Below are 11,379 nucleotides of genomic sequence, written 5' to 3'. Positions count from 1 at the left end.
CTGTGAGCAACCACAAGCACTTGTTTCTACCCTGGAACTGTGAGTAAGATTCCCTCTCCATAGCTGCCACCAGCTCCACCATACCAGGTCTCCTCTTCACCCTTGGAATGCCTCTCAAGATTGAGACTTGGATTAGCTACTTAATTCCCTCACCCAGAAGCTCCAGAAGCAGCTACTGCTTCTGGCACTGGGGTCCAACCTGCTCCCTTCTCACCCAGGAGAAAGTTTTCTCACTGACTTTTGTATCTATCTTTGGCATTTGTGTATTGAGAAATCTTCGAACCACAGCAGCTGCCCATGATTCATTGTCCTGAAACCTACTCCAGTCCTGTCTGTCCCAGCCCAGCCCACTCTAGGCTGGGCTCTGCTCTGAGCTCAATGCAATAGACCCTTCCTGATCAGCCTTCCAGGCTGTCTTGGCTTTGAAATCTTTGCCATTGTGCAGCTTCTGCTGTTCTAGAATGTATTTAGAATCATTTTTTTCAGGTATTTTAAGAGTTTTGGGGAGAAAGCTTGAGCAGGTCCATGTTTTCACTGCACCATTTTGGCTCCACCTCTGCTGTAAGTATTTTTGTACATTTAGTTCCTTTTTCTTTTTTAAAAAAATCTCTTTTGGGATACAGACCTAGTAGCGATATTGCTAGGTCAAAGAGTATGCATCATTTTATAGACCCTTAAGCTCTATAATTGCTTCCAAATTGCTCTGTAGAAGGGTTATCTCAGTTCACAACTCCATCAACAATGCCTTAATATCTAATTTTTCCCACATCCCCTCCAGAATTTGTCAGTTCCCTTTTCTTTCCTATTAGTTAATCAAATAGGTATAAGATAGTAACTCAGAATGGTTTTAATTTGCATTTCTCCCATCAATAATGAGTTAGATTATTTTTTCATATAGCTATAGATAGCTGTACTTACTTCATCTGAAAACTGATTATATCTTTTGAGCATTTGTTAATTGAGGTATGGTTCTTATTTTTATAAATTTGACTCAGTTTTTTTTTATGTTTGAGAAATAAGGCCCTTATCAGAGAAATTTGCTTCAATTTTTTTCACAGTTATTATTGCTAAGTGTATTTCCCTTCATCATATTCTCCCACTCTCATTTATTCTATTCTCTCTCCTTTCATACCATCCTTTTTCAAAAGTATTTTGCTTCTGATCACCTCCTCCCCCAGCCTTTACTTCCGTCTATCACTGCTCCTCATTTTATCTCCTCCCCATCCTACTTTCCTGTAGGGTAATATAGATTTCTATACCCAAATGTGTGTTTATGTTATTTCCTGTTTGAGCCAATTCTGATGAGAATTGGGTTCACTCGCTCCCTATTGCCTCATTCTTCTTACCCTCCACTGTAAAATCATTTTATTACCTCTTTTACGTGAGATAACTTATCCCATTCTACCTTCCTTTTCCTTTCTCTTTGTACATTACTCTCTCACCATTTAATTTTATTTTTTAGACATTCTCCCTCTATAATAAACTCACATTCCTTCTAACTACCCTAATAAGAAAGGTCTTATGAGTTATAAATATCATCTTCCTGTGTCTTCCCATGTAGGAGTGTAAACAGTTTAACCTTATCAAGTCCCTAGTGATTTTCCTTTCTTGTTTACCTTTTTATGCTTTTTTGAATCTTGTGTCAGAAAGTCAAATTTTCTATTAATCTCTGGCTTTTTCATTAAGAATGCTTCAATGTCCTGTATCTCACTGAGTGTTCGTTTTTCCCCCTGAAGGATTATACTCAATTTTTCTGGGTAGGTTATTCTTGGTTGTATTCTTGGTTATTCTTGGTCCTCCAGAATATCATATTCCAAGCTCTCTGAACCTCTAGTACATAAACTGCTAATTCTTGTGTTATCCTTCCTGTGATTCCATGATACTTGTGTTGTTTCTTTTTGACTGCTTGCAATATTTTCTCCTTGAGCTGAGAACTCTGGAATTTGGCTATAATATTTGTAGGAGTTTTCATTTTGGGATCTCTTTCAGAAGGTGGTCAGTGGATTCTTACAATTTTTATTTTATCCTGTGATTCTAGAATAGCAGTGCAGTTTTCCTTGATAATTTCTTGGAAGATGATGTGTTACAGGCTCTTTTTGTTCATGTCTTTCAGGTAGTCCAATGATTTTAAAATTATCTCTCCTGGATCTATTTTCCAGGTCAGTTGTTTTTCCTAAGAGATGTTTCACATTGTCTTCTTTTCTCATTCTTTTTGTTTTTGTTTTATTGATTCTTGATTTCTCAGAAGATCATTTTGTTTCATTTGCTCTATTGTGGTTTTTAAGGAATTATTTTCTTCAGTGAGCTTTTAGACCTCCTTTTCCATTTGGACAATTCTGCTTTTTAAGGCATTGTTTTTCCTCAATTGCATTTTGGACTTCTTTTGCCATTTGGCCTAGTCTGTTTTTTAAGGTGTTATTTTCTACAGTGTTTGTGTGTGTGAATGTATGTGTCTTTTACCAAACTGTTGACTTCCTCATGATTTTCTTGTATCACTCTCATTTCTCTTCCCAATTTTTTCTCTACCTTTCTTAGATGATTTTCAAAATCCTTTGTGAACTCTTCCAGGACCTGAGACAAATTCATAAGTTTTTTTGAAGGGTTTGGGTGTAGGAGCTTTGATTTTGCTATCTTCTTCTGAATATGGGTTTTGATCTCCTTGTCACTACAATAACTTTCTTTGGTCAGAAGTTTTTTTTTCTTTATTATTTTCTTTGTTGTTTTATCATTTTTCCAGCCTCTTACTTGATTTTTAGTTGTTTGTTAAAGTAGGGCTCTGCTTCCCTGGTGGATGGCCCACTATTCCAAGCTTCAGGGATTTTGTGTAGCTGTTTTCAGAGATGCTTCTCGGGACCTGTAAGAGATCAGTTCTTTTAAGGTGTATGATCTATGGAAAGGTGTTAAGTACTTTTCTGGCCTGTTCTCTGATTTATGAGTAACCACAAGCACTCTTTTCTGCACTGGCACTGTGAGGAGTCCCTTACCCTCTCCTCTGTGGCTGCAAGCTCTGCTGTGCTAGTGTTCCTCCCCATCCTGGGGCTGTCACCCAGGACTGTGAAAGGGATCCAAGTATGGTCAAAGCAACAGAATTCTGCCTCAGTGCTTGCAAAAAGATCCTGTAATCTTCTAACAAGCTGTTCTACCCCTGAGAGCTCTGGAAGCAGCTGACACTGTGACTGACTCTAATGTTTCAGTTACTCCCAAGGCCTGCTGTGCATTTTCAACCCTCTCTGCACTGCTCTCCACTTTTATCCACCTGTGACAGCTCCTTCCTGCTTACCTAAGTTGTCTTTGGTGTCTATGGGCTGAGAGGTCTGGAAACTGCCACTGCTGCTTGTCATCCTTAGTCCTACTCAGGGTTTTCTGTGACCAGTGATATGCTGGCAAGGCCTGTGCTGGACTGTGATCCTCCATCTGACCCAGATTCAAAAGACCTTTCCTGCCTGCCTTCCAAGTTTTCTTGGACTTGAAATTTGTTTTCCTCTGTCTTTTTATTGGTTCTGCTGCTCTAGAATTTGTTTAGAGTCATTTTTAAAGGTATTTGGGCAGGTTTGGGGAGACAATTCAGATGAGGCCCTGCCTTTACTCTGCCATCTTGGCTGTATCTGCACAAATGGGTCTTGTCAATATTTGCACAAAGTTTCTTCTTCTGCCCCTTCTAGCAAACAAATTTTTCACATGTGAACAGAACAATAACTTCTTGTAAGAACAGTAGAGTATTTAAATGTAAAATATTTTGGAAGTATTTCTCCATTTTTACCCCACCAATATAATAATGTCATCAACAAGTGACATAAATTTTGGCATCTTTAATTGAAACAGTATAAACCCCTCATGATTCTGAAACATCTGAAACACATTATCATTTATTGTAAAAAAAAAATGAGTTTGAATAACAAGATCATAGATCCAAAGCTAAAAGAGATCTTGTAGCCTGTGTTATCCAGCACTGTCATGTTATAGATGAAGAAACTCATGTTTAGAAAAGTTAAGTGACTAGCCCAAGTTAGTAAGTTACAAGGGCAGTATTAGAATACTCTAACTTCAAGTTCATGAATTCCATGTTCATTAGGAATACACAGAGGACATCAAAATATATGACTCCATTTGAAACACATTAAACAGCTTCTTCAAGTCATATAATTTTTCTTAAATGATAATAAAATGTCATGTGAACTCATGCAATATTAAATTCTTGATATACATGAAAGACAGAGAATAAAGACTTTCAGTATGACTCAAGTCTAGTGAACAAAGAGGATACTTTCAAATACCTTGGTCCCCCCATAGGCAAGATGCACTGAATATAAAACAATCAAAAGCAAAGTTACATAGGAATAACACATTTAAAGAAATTAATATTTATAAAATGCTAGTTTTCAAAAACACTTTCAGAATATAAAATTGACCACAATAGGCATGGAAAGTAAGCTATGAAAAACTTCAATAGTAATAACAAATGTAGGGCTCACCATCCCAAGACAGCTGTTGAAAAATTACCTATAACCATCTTCACAAAGGAGTGTTGGAGGTTTTAGACAGCACAAGGCTGAGGGGGCACATCAAGGGAGCTACAGCCCACACTGCCAAGACAACGCCTGGACTGGTCCTAACTACCTCCTTCTCCCCTCCTCCTCTCCTGCTTTGACCCCAATTGCCTCCATGGCCATCTGCCAGCCTGCTCTGCTCCCAGATTTGGCGCTGCTCATGGACAACAACTTCAAGTAGTCCGTGGTCAATATGGGCAGTGCTGCCCTGATGCTGGTAGAGTTCTTCTCGCCCTTGTGTGGACATTGTAAGAGGTTTGCCTCAGAATGTGAAGCTGCAGCTACCAGGCTAAAAGGAATAGTTCCTTTGGCCAAGGAACACAGTACTGCCAACTCAAATACTTGCAACAAATATGGAGTCAGTGGTTATCCCACCCTGAAAATATCTAGAAATGGTGAAGAATCAGATGCCTATGATGATCTTGGGACAGCTAATGGAATTGTGAGTCATCAGAAGAAGAAGGCAGGACCTGCCTCAGTTCCTCTCATGAGTGCAGAAGATTTTGAGAAGTTCATTGATGACAAATCTGCTTCTGTGATGGGTTTCTTCAGAGACTTATTCAGTGAATCTCACTCAGAGTTCTTAAAAGCAACTATAAACTTGAGAGAAAACTACCGCACATCCATGATGATACTCGGGTGAGTAAATATGATCCTGATGGAGAGGGTATTACTTTGTTCTACCTTCCACATCTGGCAACAAATTTGAGGAAAACAGTATACAGGACACAGAAGAAAAGATAACCAGTTGCAAAATTAAAAAAAAAATTTATATCCAGGAGAATGTTTTTGATATTTGCCCTCTCATGACAGAAGACAACAAAGACTTATTCCAGGGCAAGGACCTACTTATGTTTTACTATGATGTAGACTGTGAGATGAATGCTAAAGGATCCAACTACTGGAGAAACAGAGTAATGATGGTGACACAGATATTCCTAGAAGCTGGACAGAAACTCAGCTTTGCTGTTGCTCCTCGAAAAACTTTTAGCTACAGACTTTCTGACTTTGACTTGCAAAGAACATTTGGAGAGGTGCCTGTTGGCACTATCAAAACCACAAAAGGAGAGAAATGCATTATGTAAGGGAAATTCTCCCATGATACAAAGGCCCTTGAGCAATTCTTTTTTTTTTTAATTTTATTTAATTTTATTTAATTTATTTAACAATTATTTAATTTTATTTATTTATTTATTTAACTTTTAACATTCATTTTAACAAAATTTTGGGTTCCAAATTTTCTCCGCTTTTGTCCCCTCCCCCCACCCCAAAACACCGAGCATTCTAATTGCCCCTATCACCAATCTGCTCTCTCTTCTATCATCCGTCTCTGTCCTTGTCTCCATCTTCTCTTTTGTCCTGTAGGGCCAGATAACTTTCTATACCCCTTTACCTGTATTTCTTATTTCCTAGTGTCAAGAACAGTACTCGACAGTTGTTCCTAAAACTTTGAGTTCCAACTTCTTTACCTCCCTCCCTCCCCACCCCTTCCCTTTGGAAGGCAAGCAATTCAATATAGGACAAATCTGTGTAGTTTTGCAAATGACTTCCATAATAGTTGTGTTGTATAAGACTAACTATATTTCCCTCCATCCTATCCTGTCCCCCATTACTTCTATTCTCTCTTTTGATCCTGTCCCTCCCCATGAGTGTCGACCTCAAATTGCACCCTCCTCCCCATGCCTTCCCTTCCATCATCCCCCCCACCCTGCTTATCCCCTTATCCCCCACTTTCCTGTATGGTAAGATAGGTTTTCATACCAAAATGAGTGTGCATTTTATTCCTTCCTTTAGTGGAATGTGATGAGAGTAAACTTCATGTTTTTCTCTCCCCTCCCCTCTTTATCCCTCCACTAATAAGTCTTTTGCTTGCCTCTTTTATGAGAGATAATTTGCCCCATTCCATTTCCCCTTGAGCAATTCTTGCAGAATACTTTGATGGGACCTGAGGAGAAGCTTAAAGTCTGAACCTATCCCAGAGAATAATGATGGACCTGTGAAGGTAGTGGCAGCTGAGAAGATCCATTTAATTTTTTATTTATTTTCAGTGTTCTACAATTACTACTGTATAACTTAGATTTCCACCTCCTCCTTACCCTCTTCTTTCCCCCTCCCTCCCGGAGATGGCATACAATTTTTATAGGTTCTACACATACATTCCTATTAAATACTTCTCACTATTGTCATGCTGTGCAGAAGAATTAAAATGAGTGGGAGAAATCATATAACAAACCAAAATGTAATACAAAAGAAAAGGATTTCTTACATTCTATAATTCAATTCTATAGTCCTTTCTCTGGAAGTGGAAGGCACTTTGCCTTAAAAGACTATTGGGGATTTTTTTAAGACCTTGCATTCCAGTGAATTTCCAGATCTACCAGAAAAAAACTCTCCTACACTGTGGTCATTGCTGTGCACAGAGTTCTCCTGGTTCTACTCCTTTCACTCAGCATCACATCATATAAGTCTTTCTAGGCCTCCCTGAAGTCTTCCTGTTCATCATTTCTTATAGCGCAATAGTATTCCATTGTATTCATATAACAGATGGACAATCCCTTGATTTTCAGATTTTGGCTCCTACTGCTATAAATATTTTTGTACATGTGGGACCCTTTCTCATTTTTATTATCTCTTGGGGATATAGTCCTAGAAGCCATATTGCTGGGTCAAAGGGTATGCATATTTTTGTAGCTCTTTGGACATAGTACTAAATTGCTCTCCAGAATGGCTGGATCAGCTCACAGCTCCACCAATAATGAATTAGTGTTCAATTCTCCCAAATCCTCTCCAACATTTATCATCTTATGTTCTGTCATGTTTGCCAATCTGATAGATGTGATGTGGTACCTCAGAGTTTTTTTGATTTGTAAATCTCTAATCAATAGTGATTTAGAGTATTTTTACATATGGCTATAGATATCTTTAATTTCTTCCTCTGAAAACTGCCTGTTCATATCCTTTGACCATTTATCATTTGGGGAATGACTTGTATTTTTGTACATTTGACTCAGTTCTCCATATATTTTAGAAATGAGACCTTTATCATAGACAATAGCTGCAAAAATTCTTTCTCAGTTTTCTGCATCCCTCCAAATCTTGGGTGCTTTTGGTTTGGTTGTGCAAAAACTTTTCAGTTTAATGTAATCAAAATTATCCATTTTGTACTTCATGATTCTTTCTGTCTCTTCTTTAGTCAAAAAATTCTTCACTTCTCCATAAATCTGATACATACACTATCCCTTGCTCCACCAATTTGTCCATAGTATCAATCTTTATACCTAGATAGTGTACCCATTTGGATTTTATTCTTGTGTACAATGTCAGGCATTGGTCTATGCCTAGTTTCCACCATACTGTTATCCAGTTTCTCCAGCAATTTTTGTCAAACAGTGAGTGCTTATCCCAGAAACTGGGGTCCATGGGTTTATCAAACAGTAGATTGCTATATTCATTGCCTGCTGTATGTTGAGTACCTAGCCTATTCCACTTGTTTACCCTTCTGTTTCTTAACCAGTACCAAGTGATTCTGATAATTGCTGCTTTATAATGCAATTTGAGATCTGGTAGCACTAGGCCACCATCTCTGTTACTTCTTTTCATTAGTCCCTTAGATATTCTGGACCTTTTGTTCTTCCAGATGAATTTTGACATTATTGTTTCAAGCTCTAGAAAATAATTATCGTATGATTATGATAGTATGATTGATATGGCACTAAATAAGTAAATTAATTTAGGTAGAATTGTCATTTTTATTATATTGGCTTGGCCTACCTGCAAGCAACTGATGTTTTTCCACTTACTTAGATCTAACTTTATTTGTATGAAAAGTGTCTTGTAATTGTGTTCATATAGTCCCTGGGTTTGTTTTGTCAGGTAAACTCCCAAATATTTTATAGTGTCTACCCTACCTTTAAATGGGATTTCTCTTTCTTTCTCTTGTTGTTGGGCTTTGTTACTAATATATAGAAATGAAGAAGATCTGTGTGGGTTTATTTTGTAACCTGCAACTTTATCAAAGTCATTTATTATTTCAAGTAGTTTTTTACTTAAATCTCTGGGATTCTCTAAGTATATCATCATATCATCTGCAAAGAGTAATAACTTAGTTTCATCTTTGGTTATTCTAATTCCTTCAATTTCTTTATCTTGTCTAATTCTTACAGCTAACATTCTAGTACCATATTGAATAACAATGGTGATAATGGATATCCGTGTTTCACCCCTGATGTTATTGGAAATGCATGTAGCTTATTTCCATTGCATATAAGGCAAGGTTTTAGGTAGATACTGTTTATTATTTTATAGAAAGTTCCCTTTTTTCATGTGCTTTCCAGTGTTTTTAATGGGAATGGGTGTTGAATTTTGTCAAAAGCTTTTTCTGCATCCATTGAGATACTCATGTGGTTTCTATTGGTAGCTGAGAATTTCGATGAAATCATGAATATTGAGAAAGATATTCTGATAGAATGCTATGCCCCTTGGTGTGGTCACTGTAAAAACTTGGAGCCCAAGTACAAAGATTTGGGAGAAAAACTCAGCAAAGATCCCAATACTGTCACAGCAAAGATGGATGCTACAGCCAATGGTGTGCCTTCTCCATATGAAGTCAGAGTCTTCCCTACCATCTACTTCTCTCCAGATAATAGTAAGCAGAATCCATGGAAATATTAAGGTGGTTGTGAAGTTATGACTTTACTAACTACCTACAAAGAGAAGCTACAAATTCTCCTGGGATCCAAGAGGAAAAATCCAAAAAGAAGAAGGCAAAAGAAGATCTCTAAAGTAGCAACCAACAATAGACCACTTTGTATAAGGACTTTCACCAGTGATGGGGCACTTGGTGCCTCACAGATGAGTGGACAGCGTGGATGCTATTTGAATCCTGTTTAATTTTTACTAAGTTGTTTCTTTAGGTGCACTGTTAATGGAAAAACCAGGACCAGTCGATATTTGTTTGGGGGGATGAGAGATGGGAATGGATTATTTGTGTTGGGGGAATATTGAAGGGAGAGAAGAGTTGTGTTTGGGGTTATTTTCTAATTTTCTTATACATTTGGAACCATGGCAATAAATGAACCCCCTTTAAAAAAAAAAGGAGTGCTGGAGATTGACAGACAACCTCATAGGATATGATAATAGATCAAAAGCCTATAGAAAGACTTTCAGAATAAGCAGACATTACTTTGCCAATAATACAAGAATTGATGAACGGTGATAACAAGACCATGCCATTGTATTTGTTGACTATCTGAATAATACAAATTTTTTAAATTTTGCTTTGTTTGTTTTCATTTTTTATGTTTCAGATAGAATTAAGACCTATGGATTGACCGATACCCAAGAGTGGAATCAAAAGGCTCTCTAGGGATGACAACCTCATCAAATCAGCTAATAATATGCTGACAAGGTGTTGATCAAATGAAGTGTCACTCAGGTTTGTAGAAACAGAAGGAGCTGTGATGGGAATCCAATTTTTTTCCTTTATAGTATTTTTTTCCAATTACATGTAAAGATAGTTTTCAACTCTCATTTTTGTAAGATTTTGAGTTCCAAATTTTTCTCCTTCCTTCCTTCTTTTCCCTCCCTGTTCCTCAGAAAGCAATCAATCTGATATAGATTATATATGTACAGTCATGTTACACATATTTCCACATTAGTCATGTTGTGAAAGAAGAATCAGAACAAAAGGGAAAAACCATGAGAAAGAAAAAAAAGAAAATAGCATGCTTTAATTGCATTCTGACTTCATAGTTCTTTCTCTGGATGTGGTTAGCAATTTCTATCACTAGACTTTTGGAATTATGTTGGTTCATTGTTTTGTTGAGAAGAGCAAAGTCCATCATAGTTAATCATTGCACAATATTGCTGTGGTTGTGTGCAATGTTCTCCTGGTTCTGCTCACTTCATTCAACATTAGTTCATGTAAGTCTTTACAGGTTTCTCTGAAGTCTCCCTGCTCATCATTTCTTATAAACAATGGTGTTCCATTAAATTAATATACCACAACTTGTTGAGCCATTCCCCAATGGATTAACATCCCCTCAATTTCCAATTCTTTGACAACACAAAAAGATCTACTATAAATATTTTTGTACATGTGGGTCCTTTTCCCTTTTTGATGATACAGGCTTAGTAGTGATATTGCTGAGTCAAAGGGTATGCACTGTTTTATAGTCTTTTGGACATAGTTCCAAATTGTTCTCCAGAGTGGTTGGATCAGTTCACAACTTCACCAACAATGCATTAGTGTTCCAATTTTCCCACATTTTTTCCACCATTTATCATTTTCTTTTTTTAAAAAAAAATTAGCCAATCTTTTAGGTATGAGACAGCAAATAAGATTGTTTTTTAATTTTCATTTTTATGAGGATAATTCAGGACCAGAATTTTGCAACCAGAATTTATAGAAGCCTGAGACTTAGTGTATGATCAATGGGATTATGCAAGAAAATGGCATACGTAAGTACAAACTGAAAAAAAAAAAACTAGCATCTACTGATTACCTCAGAAAACACTATTCAGTGTTTAGAATTACACCTGTGAAACTCTTTCATGAAGTGATAGACAAATCATCATACCATAAATACAAACCTCAGTGAATTCAGGAAATTCAACCAATGCACTGTCCTAGAAATAGTGTTTTGACAGACAGAAATATCCATATTTACCCAGTCATCATATTGATCCATACAAATATAACATTTAAAATAGTTGTAGCTATACCAACTGCTAATAAATGTCAAGATGATTGGAAATTTTTTTAAAGATATTGATATCTAGAGGAAGAAATCAGAATCAAGTGAGTAAGTTCCATCCTTGCCTTGCCTTGCCT

General features: G+C 37.0%; 1 pseudogene; it reads left to right on the top strand.

Annotated features, from left to right (window-relative positions):
- Nucleotides 1–4,662: 4,662 nt before the first annotated feature.
- LOC140509143 (protein disulfide-isomerase A3-like) lies at nt 4,663–9,329 on the top strand (annotated as a pseudogene).
- Nucleotides 9,330–11,379: the final 2,050 nt, after the last annotated feature.

The sequence above is a fragment of the Notamacropus eugenii genome, chromosome 5 (genome assembly GCF_028372415.1).
Source record: "Notamacropus eugenii isolate mMacEug1 chromosome 5, mMacEug1.pri_v2, whole genome shotgun sequence".
Lineage (NCBI taxonomy): Eukaryota > Metazoa > Chordata > Mammalia > Diprotodontia > Macropodidae > Notamacropus > Notamacropus eugenii.
The sequence above is the reverse complement of the archived record's forward strand: the minus strand, read 5'-3'. Positions and strand labels throughout refer to the sequence as shown.